This window comes from Eretmochelys imbricata, chromosome 18 (assembly GCF_965152235.1).
Source record: "Eretmochelys imbricata isolate rEreImb1 chromosome 18, rEreImb1.hap1, whole genome shotgun sequence".
Taxonomy (NCBI): Eukaryota; Metazoa; Chordata; order Testudines; family Cheloniidae; genus Eretmochelys; species Eretmochelys imbricata.
The window spans coordinates 9826754-9851862 of NC_135589.1; the positions used below are offsets into that span (position 1 = coordinate 9826754).

At 45.1% G+C, this 25109-nt stretch overlaps 1 protein-coding gene across 4 annotated transcripts in view; it reads right to left on the minus strand.

Annotated features, from left to right (window-relative positions):
• TMEM51 (transmembrane protein 51) overlaps positions 1-15459 on the minus strand; it is a 34956-nt gene extending 19497 nt beyond the window's left edge. The window contains exon 1 of one of the 4 annotated variants that reach the window (XM_077837122.1): positions 15329-15459. The gene's annotated coding sequence lies outside the window, so the exon portion shown is untranslated. Of the gene's footprint in view, positions 1-5591; positions 5640-14921; positions 15172-15328 lie in introns of those variants that run through there. The other 3 variants (XM_077837123.1, XM_077837124.1, XM_077837125.1) reach the window with 3 other exon arrangements.
• Positions 15460-25109: the final 9650 nt, after the last annotated feature.

The window sequence follows — 25109 nt, forward strand, 5'->3', positions numbered from 1 at the left end:
ATAGTCCTTTGAACTTCCAGGTCTGACCTCTGTCATGTCAGCCCCCTTAGAGAGGTTACATGCAATCACAGCCCACAATAATATGTAAACTTAATACAATAAGGTCTTTCAAGGCCAGGAAATTGCCCTGTCACAGCCTGGATTCCTCTGCATAATGATGGGGCGTCCAGGATTTCCAGGTTTATGGATCTTGGGTAGCATATAGAATACCCCAGGTCGGAGTTCCAGGGGTGTGTCTGTGCGGATTTGTTCTTGTGCTTTTTCAGGGAGTTTCTTGAGCAAATGCTGTAGTTTCTTTTGGTAACCCTCAGTGGGATTAGAGGGTAATGGCTTGTAGAAAGTGGTGTTGGAGAGCTGCCGAGCAGCCTCTTGTTCATATTCCGACCTATTCATGATGACGACGACAGCACCTCCTTTATCAGCCTTTTTGATTATGATGTCAGAGTTGTTTCTGAGGCTGTGGATGGCATTGTGTTCTGCACGGCTGAGGTTATGGGGCAAGTGGGGTATTCTATTTGCTACCAAAGATCCATAAACCTGGAAATCCTGGACACCCCATCATCTCAGGCATTGGCACCCTGACAGCAGGATTGTCTGGCTATGTAGACTCCCTCCTCAGGCCCTACGCTACCAGCACTCCCAGCTATCTTCGAGACACCACTGACTTCCTGAGGAAACTACAATCCATCGGTGATCTTCCTGAAAACACCATCCTGGCCACTATGGATGTAGAAGCCCTCTACACCAACATTCCACACAAAGATGGACTACAAGCCGTCAGGAACAGTATCCCCGATAATGTCACGGCAAACCTGGTGGCTGAACTTTGTGACTTTGTCCTCACCCATAACTATTTCACATTTGGGAAGAATGTATACCTTCAAATCAGCGGCACTGCTATGGGTACCCACATGGCCCCACAGTATGCCAACATTTTTATGGCTGACTTAGAACAACGCTTCCTTAGCTCTCGTCCCCTAACGCCCCTGCTCTACTTGTGCTATATTGATGACATCTTCATCATCTGGACCCATGGAAAAGAAGCCCTTGAGGAATTCCACCATGATTTCAACAATTTCCATCCCACCATCAACCTCAGCCTGGACCAGTCTACAAAAGAGATCCGCTTCCTGGACACTACGGTGCTAATAAGCGATGGTCACATAAACACCACCCTATATCGGAAACCTACTGACCACGATTCCTACCTACATGCCTCCAGTTTTCACCCAGATCACGCCACTCGATCCATTGTCTACAGCCAAGCTCTACGATACAACCGCATTTGCTCCAACCCCTCAGACAGAGACAAACACCTACAAGATCTCTATCAAGCATTCTTACAACTACAATACCCACCTGCTGAAGTGAAGAAACAGATTGACAGAGCCAGAAGAGTACCAGGAAGTCACCTACTACAGGACAGGCCCAACAAAGAAAATAACAGAATGCCACTAGCCATCACCTTCAGCCCCCAACTAAAACCTCTCCAACGCATCATCAAGGATCTACAACCTATCCTGAAGGACGACCCATCACTCTCACAGATCTTGGGAGACAGACCAGTCCTTGCCTACAGACAGCCCCCCAACCTGAAGCAAATATTCACCAGTAACCACACACGACACCACAGAACCACTAACCCAGGAACCTATCCTTGCAACAAAGCCCGTTGCCAACTGTGCCCACATATCTATTCAGGGGACACCATCATAGGGCCTAATCACATCAGCCACACTATCAGAGGCTCGTTCACCTGCACATCTACCAATGTCATATATGCCATCATGTGCCAGCAATGCCCCTCTGCCATGTACATTGGTCAAACTGGACAGTCTCTACATAAAAGAATAAATGGACACAAATCAGACGTCAAGAATTATAACATTCATAAACCAGTCAGAGAACACTTCAATCTCTCTGGTCACTCAATCTCTGACCTAAAAGTGGCAATATTACAACAAAAAGACTTCAAAAACAGACTCCAACGAGAGACTGCTGAATTGGAATTAATTTGCAAACTGGATACACTTAACTTAGGCTTGAATAGAGACTGGGAGTGGATGAGTCATTACACAAAGTAAAACTATTTCCCCCCCCCATTCCTCAGACATCCTTGTTAACTGCTGGAAATGACCCACCTTGATTATCACTACAAAAGGTTTTCTTTCCCCGCCCCGCTCTCCTGCTGGTAATAGCTCATCTTAAGTGATCACTCTCCTTACAGTGTGTATGATAACACCCATTTTTTCATGTTCTGTGTGTATATAAATCTCCTCACTGTATTTTCCACTGAATGCATCCGATGAAGTGAGCTGTAGCTCACCAAAGCTTATGCTCAAATAAATTGGTTAGTCTCTAAGGTGCCACAAGTCCTCCTTTTCTTTTTGCGCGTACAGATTAACATGGCTGCTACTCTGAAACCTGTCATAAATAAGGTAACAGCACAGACCATTCACTCAATCAGATTGGATAGCTTCCATCTGCTATATATAGGTAAAACTTCCTTCCTAAGCCCCACAGCCATCAGCTAAAGAAGAAGAATGACCTTTAGCAAGTCTTACCAGTCAGATCCAGTTCTTTAAAATCAAGCAGTGTTTTTAAAGTTTAATCGCTATTGGCATTTCAAGCCTAGTACCTGGGTTGGCAATTTTGATTTAAAGGGTTACGATTCTGGACACCAGTAGTATTATACTATAGAAGAGGCTATACATTAGCTACTATTCTGCTTTAAATATTGTCTTAGTCAGCAGAAGAAAAAATGTCAGCATTCCATGTTTTTAAGTCAACTCTAAAATTTAAACAAGTCAACAACCAGCAAGCTACTACGAAATTAGGATGGTAACTCGGCTTACAACCTCTTCCATTGGGTTCCCAATATATTAGCATCACCAATGATAGTTTTCAGAGTAACAGCCGTGTTAGTCTGTATTCGGAAAAAGAAAAGGAGTACTTGTGGCACCTTAGAGACTAACCAATTTATTTGAGCATGAGCTTTCGTGAGCTACAGCTCACTTCATCGGATGCATACTGTGGAAACTGCAGAAGAATCCACCAGTGTATGAGGACCATCCTTACTCCCCAGTGGGTTACAAGAACACTCTTCTGCAATCCTGTACTAGATTCAGAACTGCCCATTGTAAACTAACTTTGCACTAAAAAACACTTCAGTTAATTCATTTCCAGGCAGCTACACTGACCAAATGGCTGCAGTTTTCATTCAAGCACATCATGCTGGGAAGGCATTATCTACTGACCCGGGGAAAGGAAGTTAAATTCCCCTGAAGTCTGACATGAAGTCGTTGGACTGCATTTTACCTGCAGCACATGCAAAACAACCTAACCATTTTAGAGTTAGTGAGAACGGGCAGGTTGATTTAAGCAGCTTACATTTGTCCATGTTACACTTCAGCAGGAGTAGCAAAGAGCATGCCTGCACCAATTTACAACAACATAAGTGATCCATTAGCTCTCAATTATATCCTGTCCCTTTTATGAATATCTTTTCAACACCTTTTGCACATCAAACAAGCAGGACAGCCTGACCTCATTAGCCTGCCCAGCTGTCTCGCACATTCCTCTAGTGCAGAGATTGAACCATTACAAACTAGAGAAAATGCACTAACCAGGGCTTGAAAACTCTGTTTTCTGCCAGCTAGAGGATTCAATCAGCTGGTCAAATGACACACTGGAGGAGGAAAAACAACAAGGAGTCCCGGTGACACCTTAAAGACTAAACACGTTTATTTGGGCACAAGCTTTCATGGGCTAAAACTCACTTCAAAGCTTATGCGCAAATAAATTTGTTAGTCTCTAAGATGCCACAAGGACTTCGCATTGTTTTTGCTGATACAGACTAACATAGCTACCAAACTGGAGGAGGAAGAGCTTACCAGTCAGCTCCAGGGAAAACAGCCATGAGAGAAACTTAGCATTCACACTTTCTGGGAATAGGAAGAGTGCTGGAATTTCTATCAGATTGATGTCCCTAGGCCCTGCTTGCAGGCTGCATCTTTTGTCCCAGACACCGTTAAGCAGAAGCTGCTAAGTCTGAAGCCCCTTTGCCATACCTTGCTGATAGAAGAGGGGAGGAGCAATCTCCCCTGCTACAGCTCTTCCACAGCCTGGTGACTTAGGCATGGGAAGTTTGCGGTACTTGGAGGTGCCCCCAGCCTCTAGCTGCTCCATCAGCCACTACTCTCTCTCTTCCTCAGTCTCCATTGCTCACAGCTCTGCCAAGCACCAACCCAGTCAAATTGCAGTATGCTTCTCAGTTTTATAGCCGCCCTCTCCCAGCCCTGAAATCGTCTAGCAACTTAGTCATTTCACTCTGCTGCGGCTTGGCAGAGCTAGGAACAGGAACGCTGGGGCTCTTGGGCTGTGGAGACTCAAGTTGACAACAGGCACACACCTGCAAGGTGCTTCACAACTTTAAGGGCTAGAGAATGACCTTCAGTTTACCAGAAACAAATTTTGCAGAAACTAATGGTCTAGTGCCCCCCATCCCTATTCACCAAAAAGAGCTTCCCATATGTTGACAAGCAAACAAGGGGCTATTTGTAAGACCTAGTAATAAGTGCTGCCCTATCTGGGAAATCCTAAACTCCTGAAGTCTGTTCCAATTGCCTAGTGGTTTGACTGACAAGGTGGGTGAGGCAATACCTGTCAACAGAAGCTGGTCCAGTAAAAGAGATTTGTTCACCCACCTTCTCTCTAAAATATCCTGGGACCAACACGGCTACAACATCCTTGCAAAGAATGATCTGACTGTCAGCTACCTGCTAATGTTCAGTTGTGTACTGACAGTGTTTGTCAGTCTCTTCCCCAGTCACCACGTCGATGCTTAGCTGTACTAATGGAATGTAGGGTCCACAAATGATCTAGAACAAGGTTTACAACAATAGGTGCCTACTCCTGGGCACCCAGGTAAGTGGCTGAATTCCAAGAATGCGGAATGCCCTGCGGCTCCCATTTCCTTCAAGGAACTGAACTGTTCACACCTATTTTTAAACTCCTAGGTACGCATCTGAATGGTCTCTCGGGCCAACAAGTCCTTAATGAAGGAAGGGACTGGGAGAAAGAGTGACTTGATGAAACCACAGAGTCTACTAAATTAAAGCACATGTGGTCCAAGGAAGTAGGAAAATCCTCCCATAGAGAATGGCTCAGTGCTAATTATGTCAGCAGGTTTTAAAATTTTTAGAAGTGGAGCTTCAAGACTGAGCAGTAAGCGATCCCATTTAGTGTCACTGTTTTAGCATTCCTAAACTATCAAAGTCCTTGGGCACATGCAAAAACACTATGCTCAGACTATAACATACTCTTCAGCAACCAACAACAACAAAAAATTAGAAAAACGGGGAAGTCCCAACATTATGGCCTTCCTGAGATTTCATGAGTTTCTCCAGTTTGCTTTTGAGTAATACTTAACATTTATGTCACACTCTGATTAATCTTCACAGCAGTCCAGTGAAGCCCAGTAGGCATTGTCTCCATTTCACAAAGGGCTTGGGGGAGAACAGAAGGAAATGACTTTATCAAGGCTCCTTAGATCAGTCACAGAAGTAGGATTAGATCTCAGCAGTTCCTACCTCACAATCCTGTGATAAATCCATTAGAGAGACATGGTGGGTGATGTGATATCTTTCACTGGACCAAGTTCTTTCTAGGCAGGACAAACACAAGATGAAACTATCAGAATCTGGCAATTAAGATTTAGTGGAGTAAGGTAAGTCTATTTACTGTGATGAACGTAGTACCCCGGAACAGACTCTGTCAAACAAACAGTTTCAAGAACGCTTTCTGCAAGCCTATAGATTACTAATGCTACTTATTTCAGCCTTATGATGGAAGCTAGATAGAAGGCTGCTCTCCTTACCTGGACATCTGTGGAGAAACTTATACTCTAATAAAAACTTAAGTACTTAGTTCCTATGAGCATCTCGGACAATGCTCAAAAAGAATTGAGCTGAAATGATTAGTATGTGACCTAGCAGAGGACACTCACTAGAATCTAAATATAGCCACATCTCTGGTTTTCCAAGAGCTAAATGCAGCTGGAGAAGGCTGGATAGTTGACCGATAGATTAGAATGGGTGACTTAGATCCCTCCCTTCTTCTCGGTTGGGTTTAAGGTGGTTTATATATACTGGGTACCTTTATATTCAGTTCCATAGTACTCAGGTATTGAATATTATATTTCTAGTATTGCAAACAGCAGCTACAGACCTAAGGGATATTTAGAAAAATGTGAAGCCACGTGTGGCATTGGCAATATCCTCTTTCTTTTGAGCCAGCAAAGTATTTTCTACCTATTTATCTATGATTGTTCACACAGGGTCATAGATATGCATGATGCTATGCATAAAGGGAGTTTCCATGTCCCCAGGTTGCTGACAGTCTTAAACACATAATCTTAAGAGCCCAATGATTTCAATGGGAGTTTGATTGGACCCCAATTTTCTACAACTGCATCCTGAGACATTCTCTCGCCTGTTCATTTTTTTAACTAGCTGTTCACCCATCTCTGTGCTACCGAATGGCACCTTTTACATTCTCCTTGTATAGCGTCAGGTAGAGACAAAATTTATTTCACAGCAACAGTTGTCTACTGACGAGGAGACAATCATAAGTAGTACACTTTCTCCATAGGTGCACATATATTACTGTAATTGCTTCCTCCTTGTTTTATTCTCTTCTATACAGATTTTTATATTGTGCTCATCACTGTAGCATTCAAGAGCCTTCCAGTAGCTCATTAAGCAGTATGACTAACATGTCACATTTGTTCTTTCACCTGCTTCCCAGAAGGAGACATGTTTGTGGTAGAATGTTTTGTTATTTTAAAAAATTACAACTGTAGCAACGCTTATTTTAAAGAAGGCAAAGTCAATGGAATGCTCCTTGCACTTGGAGCAGAAGGTGATGAGGTTTGTGAAGGTTCTTAGTTCCTGTGGGAGTTCATTGTGTTTGCAATTGACGCTGCTCTAGGAATTATGACCAAATGTAGTGATTAAGCCTAATGTTTGTCTGAAGCAACATAAAAAAATTTTTAAAAAAATCTCATTTCCATATATGGCTTAAATTAACCCATTTTTTTCAAAATATTTCTTTTTTTAAAATCATGCAAACTGATGAGATCTGGCACTTGTATGAAATCAAAAACAGAGGCCACTTCCGTTGACAGAATTTCATACCTAGGCTTTATTTATCTCCAGTTAGCAGCACAAGATTTTGCTTTAATATTGCTCAACATTCCTGTAGAAATGCGATGCTGTACCTGTGAAGCACACTTCCAAACACTGAAAACAGAGCTAAGTCGAACTTATCCCACCTTGCCCAAAAGGAATTACTTGCACATTCCCAAACTTCAGGAACTGGCAAATGTTCTCACCTGTGCATTTCACAGGATGCAGCTCTTCATTCAGGTTAGAGCCATCTGGGTCTCTGGTTTTAAGATGCCAGGTAACTCCCTGCTCACTAAGCTGATATAAAGGATATACGAACATATACATTCAGACAGGAGAACAGTAAAAAATACACACACACTTTTGCCCCTCAAGACAGCTGGGCTGAGACATCTAAAGTGTATTTACAAAATGAAGCCATCACCCCGCTCACCCTGAATATAGTCAGAAATCAACATGGAAGTTCTACTGATGTTGTGCTGCCAAAGCTACTGTAACAATCTTATTTTAAAAAAAAAAAAAATCAAACTACTTTGACGTTCATGGTAATTGGCAGCTAAGCAAACTCAACCATAGTTGTGTAAAAGCAAACATCTTTCCATACTACTCAAACTTTATATTCTCAGTCCCATCCTCAGATATCTGGGCACAAACGGGGGTGAATTTTATGTTCAACTCTTGCTGCAAATGCAGTCCGGCGCTACAGAAGGGATCACCCCACATACTCTCTTGTTCAGAGCAAGCCCTGAAACAGATCATCAGTTTTCAGAAGCCGTAACTATTGACACAGAGCCAGAAAGCAGAATTTTTGTTACTTCGGGCTTCTAACACATCATCTCTGGGCATAACACCATGCTGTAGTTTGCAGACACTCTGAACACATTTCGTTAATTTCAAACCAAAGCGACTACCCCGAGTCTACATATCACTTTGTCAATTATCTTCAGCATCAAATCTTCATGGCTTGATCCAAAACTCACTGCTGTTTACCTTGTGCTTTTAAGAAGGGGGTGGAAGGCCTCCCAAAATCCCATTCTGTTAGGTGTGATGACCAGGGTTGTATCGGAAGCGCATGAGCTGAGGTTTATTTATTGCTTTCTCGAACACCAATGCCATCCCCTGTGCTTTAGAACCCTTACTCCTGGGAATGCATTCGGAAGCAAAATCAATGGAACATGACTAGGCTTAGCACCCTCCCCCGAAGAAACTGTCCCCTTAGGTTGGGATTAACCTAGGAAAAGCTCCCTGTTTCAGTCTGTAAACCCCTGCAGAGCAGGCTCTATCTTCTTGTCTGTCTGTGCAGCACTGTTGCTCTGTGGGTACTGCGGAATCACTCACTTCATACAATGTTTAAGTGTCTCTAACTCCTTGCTCCTGCGTCCATGGAAAATTGTCCCATGGTTACTGTTCTTCGGGTTACAGAACTCTGCACAAATCAGTTTCCACAATGTGTTGGCTTTTACATTTATGTGAAGCATTAAAAGTGTCAGCCATCTTACATTGCCATAAATGCTGGGGTTGGTCCGAGGCCTTTTCCCATTCTTTACTCTATTGTCTCCTTCAGTATGGTAGGGTTAAAAAAAGAACTAGATAAATTCATGGAAGATAATCTGTCAATGGCTATTAGCCAGGATGGGCAGGGATAGTGTCCCTAGCCTCTGTTTGCCAGAAGCTGGGAATGAGCGACAGGGAATGGATCACTTGATGATTCCTGTTCTGTTCATTCCATCTGGGGCACCTGGCATTGGCCACTGTCAGAAGACAGGATACTGGGCTAGATGGACCTTGGGTCTGACCCAATATGGCCGTTCTTATGTCTTATGGTGCCTTCTCACTCGTAGTTCCCGCCCCCCTTCTGTTTTTAATTCAATTGCACTTTTCTAATATCTTTCAAAGCCCTGCCACTTCCCTCCTGCATTTTGATGACTCCTACTGTATTACATCACCTCCGAAGTCTTTTTTTTACCCTCTTCAGCTGAAGTAAAACAAGCTAAATAAGGTCCAAAGTCATTCTTCTTAAAAGGACTGACTGGATCTACCCCACCCCCCATGTTCCTCTTGATCCTGTCTCCCAAGTAATTTTCCCTCAATACCCTTCAGAATTTTAGATTATCTCCACTTGCAGTCTCCTCCTCCCAGTAGAAGCCTATTTCCTATATTCGGCAAAACAAATTAAAATTGCCAACTGACCATCTTTCCTTATTTCCCAGTCCAATTCCCATAGCTTCAGAATAAATACAGCCTCTGTATATCAGATGTGGTTTTGCGTAATTTTTTTTTATGCACACTAAATATTTTGCAAACAAAACAGCTAAAATTAAATCAGATAGCGAGAGTAACATTCAAACACTCACACCACTAGGAAGCTCCCATCACCACTCCTGACCATGTTTGCCATCAGAACGCTGACAAAAGAATGCTTTGAAAAAGGGCATAGCCTACCACGACTGTGCCCAAAAGTCACTGCATGAGACAAGGGTGACAGCTACTAATAGTTGCAACATGCAGATAAGATGCATTTTCACAGAACTGTAAATTCTGCTTGAATCACAGTGTGAGTTAACTCATTCCTTGCTCAATGGCACAAAATTTGGAGTTACACCCACAACTGAGGAAAGTTATCTGCTTTGGGTAAAAGACCTGAGAAATTGTAGCCTGAGAAAGCACCTGGTAAAGTTTCCATGACCTACAGGTGGGTCTCCGCATGGGTTCGGAGTGTGGACAAGAGATGGCAGGAAAGCACAAGCCGGACAGGATAAGTTAGAATAATAAGTCAATTAATAAGTTAGAGAAGAGAAAGAAAAAAGAAATTTTAACTGAAATGGTAGAATGCAAGGTGTAGGGGAGAGGAGAGGGAAAGAGACAGAAACTGAAGACAACATAGGGGAAAAAATAGACCAGGGCCTATTACAAGAAAAGGAAGGAAATAACAAAAGCATGAGAAATGCACTGAACAGTTTTACAGTGGAACAGTGGTCAGGGAATCACTGGATGAATTTCACTGGTATTTCGATAATTTACTCAAACCCTTGTCTATGCTATTGGATCAGCTCTGTATAGTTGGCCAAATACTGTTCGGGCAATGTATTATTTTACAATAATATATTGAACTCATTGTTTCTTTCTTTCTTTTGCTGTTCAGCCAATCCTAATTGTAAGTTACTCACCAATGTGCTGAGGGTGGGATGACTGGTCATGCTCCTTTCTCTTCTGTTCCTATGTATCTGAGGTGGAGGTAACCTATTAGTGCATCTAATCTGTCTTCACAATTATGCAGGATTGTTCCCTACAATACATTCTCATATGATTCATAGTTAAGTGACTCAAGCAATGGGGCTTTCACCATATCCCTTGGGAGACTGTTGAACAAACTCCTTGACCCCTCTAATTCATCTAAAAGTAAATTAACCCTGTACATACCAGCTGGTCCTGTGTGGCTCCTGTAATTTGTTCAAATGACCACTTGAGTCAACTATTCATAACATGCATTTTCCAATTCTCTATCCCCCCGTGCATGATCTACTCCTAACAAATGCCTTTTTATCTAATATATCTGGGGGCAAAGGGAATGGGAAATAAATGACAAGAGGAAGGAGATGAAAAAAGGTTAATGGCTGACTTTAAGACAATTAAAATTTTACACCTAAAGGATATAAGAGGCAAAGACTGAAGGCTTTTGAATCTAAGTGGTAGCAAGGCAGGTTCAAGAAGAGAGAGGCGGTGTGCTGCAACACGTTTACTTTCAAAGCAAATGGAAGGAATGGCTTGTCTCTTCTCTAAATACTGTAACAAACAGAATTTGTCACTGCTACAGCTGAAGGTAAGATCATTTTGAAAAAACACTGGACTAGAACATACAAAATTCTAACCAAACTGCCTAGTAAAGTCTTTTTGGATGTTGTCACGCATTACTCACACACTCCTGCCAAAAGAACTGTTAGAACAAAATAAGCTTGCTTTTATTTCTACCACCAATTGTATTAGCATTACTGTCAACTTAAAACATTTACCTGTGTTATTAATACCATCTTAGATTATTAGAAGTTTTTTGTCATTACTTATTCTCTGGTTGCTTTCTGCATCCCTTGGGTAATAGTCAGCTTCACTAACAGGTGGTTAGTACAGCAATGTTTGGGTTTCAGGGGTTTGCTAACAGGTTTTAAAAACAGCTATTTTAATTAGATTTTTAAAAATTTTAGAAACATTTCTAGCGGTTCTTGTAAAAAACTGTTAGCTGGTTTGCTTTTAATAAAGACCTAGGGTAACATTTTTAAAAGCCCCTAAGCGACTTAAGAGCCTAAACCCTATAGACCTTCATAAAATAGATGTGCCTAAGTCACTCCTGAAAATGAGACTTAGGCTCCTTACCTCTAGTACATAATTGGGGTTTTGTGTTTGTTTGGGGTTTTTTTTTTTTTTTAACAACACACCAAGTAGCAGAAGTCTTTTTGTTCTCCCACAATATGCCTGTGTGCAAGTTCCCCTCAGCAAAGCCACAGACTGAATCAAATTGGCGTTAGACAAGTAGAGTTTTCTGCTGACTACCTCAGTTTCACTTTTTCCTTCTAGCTCCCACTGCTGCAAAAGTTCACATGCACAATCATCAGTCACATACTTAAGCATATGCAAAACAAGGACTCTTGAGAGAAAGTCAGAGGCCCAACTCTCCACTGCCTTGCACTGTGTCATCATTTAGATCAGTGCCAAATGGGCAGTAAACACAACTGATCAGGAAGTGTTCACATCCCCTTTGCACTGATGTGAAGAAATGCACAAAGCACAAGACAATGCAGAAGGAAGGTCACCATTTAATTTTCTTACAATTAACATAAATGAAGAATGATTCTTCATTCTGACACTCTTTGGAAAGGTACAAGCACACACACACTGGAATGCCAAAATGCCAACGTTCAGAATAACCATAAGCCCACATATGATTTATCAATATACCCTGTCAAACGACAGGCTCTCAGCTAGTAAGATAGAGTGAACCATTATGAAGTCATAGCTCACTATACTAACAACAACAGATGGTATTAAGATTGCTTTAGTGACATATTCCATGCTCAGTTGCTCAAAAAACAGGTTTTTCACAAGAGTTGTAAAACCAGTTTCCATCTCTCTATTTTAGAAGACTAGTTTTCTGTTTATACCATATTTAAATTGAGTGTTTTAAATTTCTTAGACTTTCAACTGCTCCTCCTTTGTCTTTGGGAATGAGCAAGGCTGACTTTCAACTGGACTTTATTTGCTCCCAGGTGGTTGTTATTAATTTTTAACAAGAGAAAGTTAGAAGGCAATATGAGGGCCATGAAAGTTGCAGTTACACATGAGAAAAGAATCTCTGTAAAGAGCAGATCTGCTAGTGTGGTCATAAGACTCAGGCCATGTCTATACTGCCCTGCAGTTTGGGCCACTGGGGTGTGAACAGCAGTGCACACCAAAGAGCTACGCTGTACCTCCCCTGCGTGGACACCACGGCGAGAACTTAAGTTCCTATTTCTCATTAATGTGACCCTGTTTGAAGAGGGTTAATGCGAATTACGGACCTTTTGGTTTGTTCCTGCAGCATCCATACAGGGAACTTTTAGCACAGGACTTTGGTGCACACTGCTATTCACACCCCAGTAGCCCAAACTACAGGGCAGTGCAGACATGCCCTTACTTCCACTATTCATGAGTGAGACAATCAACATGATTCACAGAAGCCTACACCAGTGCCAGTGGGTGGGGTCTGGATCAGACTGGGAAAAGCCAAGTAGCGTAGCTAGGAATCTTTCAGACTCCTGGCTCCAAACTGGTCCCAAATGTCTCTCTCTTCCCTTTTAATAAAAAAAAAAAAAAAAAAAAGACATTTTACCTAGCAATTTTTCTACTAGCCCCCATCTCCGTAAACTCCAACTTCCCCCCAAACCCCTGCCCACCTACAGAAGCGGGATATGTTCACTATAAATCAATTACACAGTTTAATCCCTCCTCAGTATTTTTGCTGGAAGTTCGGTCCTCAGCTCAGAAACCTGGCCAGCTGGTAAGGCAAATTTTCTTCTTTGATTAACCATTCCACTATAACCAGGTGAATTAAAACACACTAGAGATGCTGAAAACACCAGCTTGGGAAATATTAGGTATAAATCTATTCTTAGGCATACAATCTTCTCATATGAGATAGCAGTGCCAACTTGTTCAAGTTGAGGAACCACTCCAATCTTTCCCCCATGTTACTTGCAAGGCAGCATACTGAAAGTACCCCCAAGGGTCACCTCAGAAGTTAATGAGCATCCAGAGTTCCCTAATATTCTGCATCATTTCACCCTGGCAAGTTTTCCCTCTAGCCTAATTCAACTGTGCTCATCAAATGCCCACAAAGAGTACTAATAAAACTGCCTGGAATTATAAGCTACCCAAGCAATGATTGGATAATGAATTACATACAGCTGGGGGGTGCAACTTTATTGACAGGACAGTTGTCTCAGTTGTAATATACACGCCAAAGTCATCTTTGTAGTTCTCTATCATACCAGCAGTGAAATAATCCTCTCATACCCTCTTGGCACCCAGATACTATAGCAATTACTGCCCTGGCCCTTCAGTATTATTGTTTACGTTGCAGTAACACCTAGAAACACAAAACAGGATAGTGGCCCCACCCTGTTAGGTACTGTAACAAACAGTCCTTACCCCCCAAAGAGCTTACAGACAAGATAAAGGGTGGGAGAAAAAAATATCTTATCTCCATTTACAGGTGGGGAACAGAGGCAGCACAGAGAGATGAAGCAATTTGCCTGAGGTCACACAGGGAGTCAGTGGCAGAGCCGGCAACTGACTCCAGAGTCCCTGCTGAATCCCTCAGACAGAAGGCTGCCCGTTCTTATAGGGCAGAGGTACCTGAAAAGGATACCGACGGTGAAACCCATTGATAGCGAGAACTCCCATTGATAAGGAAATGGCATTCAAGTCCCGTTTCCAGCATGCAAACTGCAACCCCGATTAGAGCAGGGGTGGCCAAACTGCAGCTTGCGAGCCACGCGGGGCTCTTTTACAGTTGAAGGGTGTCTCAGGTGTCCCCCCATTCTCCACCTACCAGATGGGGGGGGGGGGGGAGACAGAGGACTCATGGCTTCTGCCCTGCAGCAGGATGGTGGGGCTAGGGGCTTCGCCCAGTGGGGAAAGGGGTCTCCGGGCTTCAGCCCCAGGGGAGGTGTCTACTGAGGCTGAGGGCTTCAGCCCCGCTCTTGCTGAAGACCGGAGCCCCGGCAGGCACCTCCCCAGCCACACCACCCTGCCGCAGGGCAGAAGCCCCGAGCACTGGAGGTTGCATCCAGCTCTCCAACTTCTGAAGATTATCATATGGGGCTGGGAGGATCAGTACATTTGGCCACTCCTGGATTATAGGGTGCTTGGAGGGCAAGTTCTGGCTAACCAGAGAAGGTGATCTCAGTGCAAACCATTTCCAGTTCCAGGAGATGTTCGGCCCGCCCTGTTATGGAGGCTCACTGTACAAATCCGAGACAATCTGCTTCAGAGGCAAGTTCCCTAACGGCAGCCCCGCCAGAAAAGTCTACAAGTGGCCTGCGGACCAGCCACTTGGAGGAACTCCGGGATCCCACCCAGCACCTTTGAGGCAACGCAGAAGCCCTCTGGGACCGCCCGGTGCGGCAGGGATCCTGTTCCCAGCCTCCGGCCAGGGCCAGGTCCATGGCCAAGTGTTACAGCAGGAAAACGAAAGCGACTTACTCCGGGCCAAGGCGGAGGAACGAGCCCGTCCGGGAAGCGCGGACAAGAGGGAGCCGCGCAGGAGAAGCGCCGGGTTTCTCCTGAGGCAGGACATGGAAATCCGGGGGCGGGGCGTGGCACAGCCCGACCACGGGAGACCAGGGCGCACCGGAGCGCGGCCAGCCCACCTGCGCCCCGAGCGCCCCGGGCAGGGGAGGCGCCTCCGCCGGGGAGCGCTCGGAGCCTACCCGGACCCGGGGCGCCAGGTCAGCGCACAGCTTCCCCCGGGAGGCGCCAGGCTGGGTGAACAGCTCCCGGCGGCTGGGACGGACTCAGCTCCCTCCCCCGGGCACGGGGAGCGAAGTCCGCGGGGGAAGTTACCGGGCTCCGCGGGGGGCGCGTCCTGCCCGCGCCCGGGCCCCACTCACCTGCGCGCCTCGGGCGCCGCTCCATGCCCAGCGGCCCTCCCCAAGCCCTGCTGCCGCCGCGGGCGCCGCCTCCTCCCCATGGCAGGGGAGAGCCAAGGCGGCAGCAGGAAGCCGGCAGCAACCGGGCGGCTCCAGCAGCGCCCTCCCCTAGGTAGCGCCGCGCCCGGGTCCTAGAGCCTCCTGGCACGACACAGCAATGAGGGGCGTGTGCGGGGACGAGCACCTCTCTGCGCAGCATGGCGAGGGGGCCCTTTCCAAGCCGAGAACCGCCCTAGCCAGTGGGTGGGCTCGGGCCGGGGCCCACTGGGGTCCAGCCGGCCCTTGCTGGGGCCTCCGGCCTCCCTAGACAGGCCTGGGCTCCGGGTGCGGCAGCGGGGTTCTGCTCTTCCCACAGCTGCTCGTTCGCCTACAGCACAGGGGCGTTACTTGACATTCCTATAGCACCTCTCCTTCCACCGGGACCCCGGCGCTCCCCTCCCCAGCCCTGCAGGGCCAGGCCCCAGGGCAGACCAGTCAATGGGCCCCCCACGCACCCCTGTGGACACGGCCCACCGGCTGCGCTGCTGGGCGCACTCTTCCGGCAGGGCCAGGGCTTCCACGTGCCCGCCCCGTGGGGTTGCCAACTGGCTAATTGCGCAAACCCAAAGACCCTTGCCCTGCCCCTTTCCCTGCCCCGAGACCCCTACCCCACCCCACCCCACCCCTGCTCACTCCATCCCCCTCCCTCCGTCACTCGCTCTCCCGCACCCTCACTCACTTTCACCAGGCTGGGGCACGGGGTTGGGATGCGGGAGGGGGTGAGGGGTGCAGACTCTAGGAGGGAGTTTGGATGTGGGAGGGGGCACGGGGCGCAGGCTCTGGGAAGAAGTTTTGTGCGGGAGGGGGTGCAGACTCTGGGACGGAGTTTGGGTGCAGGAGGGGGTTTGGAGTGTGGGCTCTAGGCTGGGGCAGGGGTGCAGGAGGGAGTCAGGGGGTTGGCACTTACTTCCGGCAGCTCCCGAAAGCAACTGGCACACCCTTGTGGCAGCGGCTCCTAGGCAGGGGGCCAAAGGGAGTGGGGAGTCGGCACTCAGGGCGTTTAAAGAGCATGAGAGCTGAGGTTCCCATGTAATCACTTGTCTCCAGGAGCTGGGTGTCTAAGAAAACTTCAAATATCACGGGACTTGTGATAAATTCACAATCATTAGCAACAATTTATTTCGAGCTATTGGCTCAAAGGACACGTTGTAAGGAATAGACGGTGCCAAAGACTAGATCACTGCTCAACAGAGGTTACAGTCCATTCTGGGATTTTCAAGAGACTCTAACAGAGTAAGGAACCCAAATTCCAATTGGAGTTGGGTGCCTAACTCCCTTTGGCATCTTTGAAAATCCCCCCTAAAAGCATAAGTGGGCATAATGTAGAAAGATAAATGTACAGTTCCCGAGAGGCCAGGGTGAGGGCGGTGCGGTCTTGGCAGCATTAGGGCACTGAGGAGTGATGTCAGAGCGAGCAGTATCTTCGGGGGGAGGGGCAGGATCTCCCTGGATGAGTGACTGCTAAAAAGATAACGAATGGCAAGAGTGACCCAGCACCAGAATTTCCACCTGACAGCTCCCAAATACAGTGGTCAGCCAGGAAGGATGGGTCTGCTGTGGAGGATCAGGGAGAAGAACGCAGCCCCTTAGAAGCCCCTGCCTGTTGATCTTTAGACCCCATCTCTGATTCCCTGTCTGCCCCATCCCAAGCGACTATGCTGGGGTTATTATAGCCGACAAGACTATAATATAATGGGAGGAAGAAGGAAATGGTCTGTTGGGAAACTCGCCGCTCCTCAATGCAACTTCTGAAGCAGCTGGTGCTGGCCACTGTCAGAGCCAGGGTCCTGGACTAGGTGGACTTTGGGTTTAATTCAGCCTGGCAATTCCTGTTTTCCTACAAATTAAACCCTGTGAGGAGAGGGCTGACAATGAGGACATAACCCCTCAGTACGTTTTCCTTATTGAAAGGCCTTGCCTCCAGGCTCGCTGAGAAGAACTGACAAACTTATGGCATTTTCAGGGCCCTTACTTTGTCCTCAGCCACAAATCTTGCCCCAAACTGGGTCCTGGCTCATCTCCTTTTTCAGTCCATAAACTGAAAGTGCATCAAATCATTGACCTTGGACAGAGATCTTTATCCACATTTGTCCCTGCCTGGTGTCACTCCATTGTGAGTTTTTCAATGGAAACATCCAGGTGGAACAGAGGGGGCATTCACTCCTCTGTGGAACACACAGGAAATGAGGCCTAGACCCCTGAAGTCCCTAAAGTGCAAGGAAGGTGTCTGCAGTCAGGCCGAAGGTATGAGGGCACTTAAGACATCCACTTCTCTCCATTGAAAAAATAGGCCATATTGCAGATAATCCACATTGTCCCTGCCCTCTGAGGGATGGTGGGAATGGTATCATCTGTCCCACCCTTTTGCACAATCAGCTAGTGAAATTTCTAAAGCACCTTGTGATCTTTTTGAATGGTACTGGTGTCTACTAGTAGTAATGGTGCTCTGAGGCCCCTACCAGGATCGGGGCCCCATTTGATAAGTGGGGCACAAAGCCAGAGCAGACGCAGTCCCTGCTCCAAAGACGGTATACATTAACAAACATCAGATATAAAATGCCAGATGATCACTATAACTGAGTGTTTTGACTTTCAGTTTTCTATTTGCTGTGGTGCACTAAGGGCCCGATCCAAGGTCAATCTGAAGTCAATGGAATGACGTAGGTTGACTGCAGTGGCCTTTGGATCAGGCCCTAAGAACAAAAAAAGAAACCAGAGCCGTGGAGTCTCTGGGTTGGAGAGCAGCCTTCTCCTCTGCACTTTTGTTTTAAACTCTCACTTTTGTTTTAATCTCTGTTTACCACGGTGTTTTCAGGCATATCAGTTTTTAGTAGGTCAAGAGCCCCACTCACAGGCTTTTGCTTTGGTTGTCAGTAGTTACATCTGTTGTGCTGTACTGTGAATACGGCACTGGGGAGAATGCAAATAAATATCCCATTTACTCAATGGCTGGAAAGCAACTTTGGTGCAAAAATGAACTAAGTCATCCTGATCCCGTGAGCATGGCCAGGCTGATGCTTGAGGGTTAATTTGCTCACCTTCCTCTTTTCCTCTGGATTTGTGGTGTTTTCCTTTGGGCAGCTTCTTTGAATAATGTAGCAGATGCAGCCTCATAAAACAGCAGAAAAGGGCAACCATAAAATCTGATTTTGTTCCCCCGTCTCCACCAAAGGCTTTGACGATCAAACAATCTTTTTATGAATAGGCTTATCTCTAACTAGGGCTATAGATGCAGCTAATAGGATTTTTATGGCACCTCTACTTTGAAACCTGTGTTTAAAAATACTGCCTTTTCCCCAAACATGCTTGTACATCAGAATATAAGAACAGCCATACTGGGTCAGACCAGTGGTCCATCTAGCCCAGTATCCGGTCTTCTGGGCCAATGCCAGGTGCTTCAGAGGGAATGAACAGAACAGGTAATCATCAAGTGATCCATCCCCCGTCGCCCATTCCTAGCTTCTGGCAAACAGAGGCTAGGGACACTTCAGAGCATGGTTTTGCATCCCAGCCCATTTTGACTAATAGCCATTGATGGGCCTAACCTCCATGAATGTATCTAGTTCTTTTTTGAACCCTTTTATAGTCTTGGTCTTCACAGCATCCTCTGGCACAAAATTCCACATATAGGGAAGACAGGAATTGAACCCAGGCAGCCGGTCTCCAGTCCCCTCCTCTAAACACTAGACAACACTGCCTCTGAAGTTACTTTCTCCCTCTCTAAATTCCCCTCATGCAGTTTCATCTGGATCCGGTATTTTTCACCTCCTGTCCTAAATTAATGTATAGGGTTGTCATGCACTGTTAAACTGCTGCTATGTTCCAGCCCAGAGGTGGCTGTATGTTAGTAGTGGAAGAAGTAATTCTTTCCTGTGTAGAGTCTGTAAAAAAAAAAAAAACCCTCTGGGTGAAATTCTGGAAATGAGCTGACAGTCTGACTCAAGGGCATGAGGGAAGAAGGAAGTAACTCCTTAGCCACAATCTGCAGTAGTCAGGTCCGAGTAGCTCAACAGCTGCTGCGGCAGGAAATGGACCCATGTCAAGGCCCAGGATTGTTGTGTTTAACCCTAAGCAGGTTTGTGTGCTAGTGGAGTCATGATTTTCCTGGAGCTGTCCTTGCCCCTGGTCCTCCCCATCACGTCTGACGCCCACCATGGGGGAGAAAGATATGGGGCTGCTGATTTGCTCTGAGTGGCTTCTGGAACCTTGTCTACACAGTGGACGTTTTGCAAACTGTTTCTAACATAGTTCAGTTCCCCTGGATGGTAGATGGTGTCTCAGCCTTCATCAGTGAGTATCATGTCATCTAATTCCGTTCTGAGGATGTCTCAGCAACACGGTGCTGAAAATGCTACCACCAGCCCATCTAGTCTGGGGCTCCTACTAACAATTATTTATTATTGTTATTAAGGAATTCAATGTGATTGCACCAATTCATGGACCAAGAGTTTTCAGCAGAGATTGGGAGCAATATGTATATCTGGTCACTAGGGCTGCAGCAATTGTTACTATATCAGACAAGGGAGGAATTGTACTGAGAGGAAGAGATGAAATTGCTTAGATGTAGTCTCTCTCATTTCACTAGATGTGCAGTTTTGATCAATCAGTGGAAAATTATTTCAATGGTTGAGAAATTCAGACACTGTTTGCTTCATTTCTGCTGTTGTTCCCCATTTACAGCGACTAGAACATATCTAAAAGACCAGAATATATTATGCTGAATACAACCTCCCAGAAGAGCTTGCAGTGCTGATGAGAAGAGTTACAGCAAACACTGAAGTTAATTCAGAACTGAATAGTGATTTCAGGTGCCTCAATTTTTGGGTGTCCAATTCAAGACATCTTAAAGGAACCTGATATTCAGAGGTTAACTTCTCAGCACTTACAGAAAATCAAACCCTTTTAAGGTATCTCATGGTGAGCAAACCGCTCCCTCCCCCCCCAGTTTATTTTGCAAAATTCGGCACGAAATTTCATGTTATTTTGCATCTGAAATGTAGGATTATTTTATTTATCTAGCAGACATCCAGCAAGACCATTTAGTGTGTAGTATCCCCATGAGCAACTAAACCAGGGAAAGCCAGAATGATTTTAGAGGCAAAATTGAAGTGCAAGGCCTAGGTCTAATACAGATCAGTACATTCCAGAAGTTTGGAGTTGTATCAAGCCAAGCGTGAACAGAAGAACAAATCCTGATCCAACCTCCCTCCATCCAGAATTCTAGATCAGACTCACCTCTAGTTTTAAAGGAATAATATTTAGCTTTTATACAGCATTTTTCATCTGTAGATCTCAAAGCATTTAAAAAAGAGAGAGAGAGAGAGAGAGAGAGATAAGGTAGATGAGGTAATATCTTTTACTGGACCAACTTGGTGAGAGAGACAAGCTTGCCTCACCCATCTTGTCTCTCTGATATTCTGGGACTGACACATGTACAACAATACTGCATATGTATTAAAAAAAAAAAGGGACACAAACATTGTTATACCCATTTTTCAGGTGTGAAAGTTGAGGCACAGAGAGGTTACATAACTTGCCTCGCATCACACAGTGAGTCAACGGAAGCGTTAAGAACAGAATACAGCTCCCCTGATTCGCAGGCCTTTGTCCAGGCCAGTGAACCAGGATGGTACCCACTATAACAAAATAATACATAACAATGGGAGGTCACAGTGAGCAACTCTAGCTGTATTGGATAAAAGGCATGCACTAGCTGTTCAGATGGAGCTATTACAATCTACACAGAGTGAGGATCTAGTCCCCTTGCCACCATTATCTATGACACTGATAGTCATGCATTTAAAAAGCTTGCATTTTATTACTATTAAAGTTTATTTAAACTTAACTCTTTATTAGTCTGGAGATTTCATATGGACCAATCCATTTTGGTAATATATGTAAAGTTATCTTAATAGGCACTAGATAGCTGTAACAGGATCTCCCCAAACTCAGCATCAGACCCTGCCTCTGCCTTACTTTCTCCACACTCGTGTAAGCCCACAGGCCAACTTACCAGCCAGCTGCATCAAAGGAGTTTCCACCACTATCAGTATTGCCTTCCCTTTTCTTAGGGTTGCATTTATTGTTCAAATACAGCCCAAAAGCAATCAGCTAGGTAAACCAGGTCCTGCTGCCTGGCCCCTCCTAAGACCTACTGCCTCAGAAGGCTGCTTCTACTGAGAGAACAGGTGTCACTAGCCAGGTCTGTCCCTACCTAGTGTAACAAGCCCCTTTCTGGTACTTTCCCTGATCCAGAATCTCCAGCAATCCCCTCTATACAGCTCCCTCCCAGCCTCCAAGTAAGCTGCGTGTTGGTCCTATCTCACCATTTGAGATGCAGCTAGTCAGTCACAGGTGGGGGCCATAGGGCTCTGCTTGACTCCCTTAAAGTGGTCATCTCACCCTGAAACAACAGCCCTAATATGTGGGACAATATTTTCTCTGTTTCTTTTCTTGTTAGTATCATCTTCTTTTTACTGAACTAGCAAAACTTACAGCCTGCATTGATTTTGCTGCAAATGCAATTTTACATTCACTTAGAGCTTTGTCTGAACACTTTAGCCCCTTCAAACAATTGCAGTTTGCTTTCCCCCCCTAATGCTTCCACTGCACTCATCTCTCTCTATGGACACTCTCTAGTTGGTGGCTAGTTCAACATGACTCCTTTGGAATTTACCTCTACTAAGTCTTTGTGAAGCTAATGCAACTGCCTTATGGTCGTGTGTTCCTGTGGTTTGCAAGGTGTATGTCCTTGGGAAATGTAGAGACGCAGGGACAAACCTACCAGATCCCACCATCGCATAAACACATTCCTTATGTGGTATGATGCCATAAGACAAAGTCAAAGCTGCAATTTTTCTATAGTAGCACAGCACAGTGTTGTGGCTTGTCCAAAGTTAATTGGAAGGGGGGGGCGGGGTGGGAAATTTCAATGCACAGCTCTGGTGCCGATCATCTATGACTCATCTGCAGTATAATACAAAGCCAAAATGAGAAGCATTGCCCCTAAACTGTTCCAGTTTGTGACTGGCAAGCAACCCAACGGAACAGACGTACCAGTTGGATCTGTCCAAGAGCCGAGCACCAAGCGTCTACTTCACGCTGACCGACTTGGCACGCTCTGCCGTGATTATGACTGTGTCCCCTTGGCTGGCATGTGTCCATTAATTGGGGCTTTCACATTTACAGGTGCTTTCACAGCTGACTGCCGTTCCTGCATGGAGGTCTGGATTTTAACTCACATGGCACTATACAATCAGGATGTCTCTACGTATGCAGGCAGAGTGGTATTCTCCTGGTACAGCTAAGAGTTTGGTAGGTTTGTATCTTCTAAAATGCATGGCAACTCTTGTTGTCACGTTTCCCTATGTCTATAGGTAGTACTTTCTTCCAAAGAGTTTAGGCTATCTATCCTTCTGCAGTTATTAAGGATTTAATTAAGTGGCATCAAACAGCTGTTAGATATTAAGGGCCCCAATCCTAACTCCATTGAAATTCCACTGATTTCGATGGTCTCACAAATTATATCTAAGGATTCAGAATCTGCTGGGGCTGAGTTTTCATTGCATCTTTTCTTGCTGGGGAGTGAAGAAGATCTGTAGTCTCATCAGACAAGACGTGCCTGCTGCTTGTCCTTAGGAGCTCAGTTTTACTTGTTACCTAAGGCCTTAAAAGTCAGACAGAAGTTTCCTGGGAATATGAAACCCAAATTACATCCCCTCTCCTCTCCCCAGTAGAGGTGAAAATAGATCACTATGTGTTCCACAGGGTTACCTAGACAAATCAGTCTACATGGAGCTATGGGCTCTTGCCTTCACCCCACTCCCAGTTCTTAATCTTCTTCCCAAATGAGACAAGCCCAGCCCAACCCAGCATGTAACCATGAGCCATCAGCCCTGCACCAGGTGGCCTCTGACTCACCGGTGGATCTGGGTCACTTCCAATTTCAGGGGCTGGTTCCCAGGGATAATGCCTTAAATTACTCTTAGCATACATGAATTGGCAGGCCAGATTTTTGGCAGAAAGGCAGAGCAGGCAATGCTCCCTCTTTTGATTTAGTGAAGGTCCACCATGCCCATCCAAATTAAGGGATTTGCTTGCATGGGTACATTCAAATAACCCTCTGTAAGTCCAGCTTCAATGGGAGCACTGTCATGAGTTAAGGACTGCAGGAATTGTAGGACTATACCCCGCTCCTTGTTTCTCCACTCTGGGTGCTTTTGTTATGTTATGTTATGTTATGATTTCAAGATGGCAGCCCTCAGGCTCGGGAAATTACTGAAGGATGTTTGGTGTGAGCAAAATTCCTTTATCCTGAGCATTGGTCGTGCGGATGTCTTCTTGGAGAGGGGGTAGGAAAGTCTCCATGCACAGCACTGTGGAAGTCCAGGCTGGTTAAGCAAGCCTTTCTCCACCTGTTCTACAACTATTTTTCAATGAGCTTTAGTAACAAATGCCACCACTGGTCAACCTCAGGGTCTGAACTCAGAACTAGAGCTGGTCAGAGAAACTTCGATGGAACCATATTCTTCAAGTTCCATCGAAATTGAAACATTTTGGGAAATTGGGTCAAAAATAGTTCTGACAATGTTGTAATTACTGGGTTTGACATTTTTTGGAATGAAAGGTTTAAACTTTTGTTTTGAAATGACTTTGTTTAGATTTTATTTTTTTAATTTTGCATTTTATTATATAATAGTCAAAAAATCTATAAAAGTCAAAATGGAAGTGAAACATTTCCATTGGTCAAAATAAAATCTTCTGATTGACCCAAACCTATTTTCCCCTGGAATTTTCCATAGCAGAAAAATTCAGAATTTTCAGTTTTTGTTCCTGTTTGGAATTAAGCTAAATTTAGAGATCTCAAAATTCTTCACAATGTGGAACTTCCATCCTCCCACAGCTCTACTCAGAACGCCCAGTATTCAGACCCAGACCTTGATTTACCTGCCTGCATATAGCGACGTCAGTTCTTGCACAGTTCCTCCCCTAATCACTTATGCAATATTTGTGAAGGCTGTCATATCAAACCTACTTGATCTACAGGAGTAACTACAGTAGCTGGCAGCAATAGTGGGCTATTATATGTTCTGTGTGGATTAGCCACTAGAGGAAGACACAACATACACTTCATATGTTGACATTAAGGTTACTGGTTTTGTGATCTTATGTATTTAAATTGTTACTTAATCCATCAAAAATGTGACTATTAAATGTAGGACTGAAAACATTCAGGAAATGCTGCTTAATTAATACTTCAGATTCTGCCCAGTTCAATTTTTAACTGGGTATCTTTCTAAGTATGTGATTAATGCCTAGTAATTTCCACGAGGCACTCTGAAGGTGGGCAACAAAGAGTGGAGTTTCAGCTACATAAATAAGCTCCTTGTGCCCTCAGTTTCCCGCTATGGTCCCATTCTGTAAAGCGAAAGACCTTCCAAGGCTGGATGTTTTAGAGGCCATGGGCTGAGGCCAAGTCAGCTCTGTAATGAGTGGAAGGGAATGTTAAGAACTGACCTTAGTATCACTTCTGTAACAGTGAAAGAAAAGTAGGCCATACTGATGAAAAACAGAACCCTGAGTCGCAGCTTGTAGCAGACATGAAATAACAGAAATGTCTACCAGAACGTTAAGTGGAATTTCCTTGCCAAATTCCCATGTGGTGATTACATGCTCTCTCCCTGCATATAGTTATATCAATACT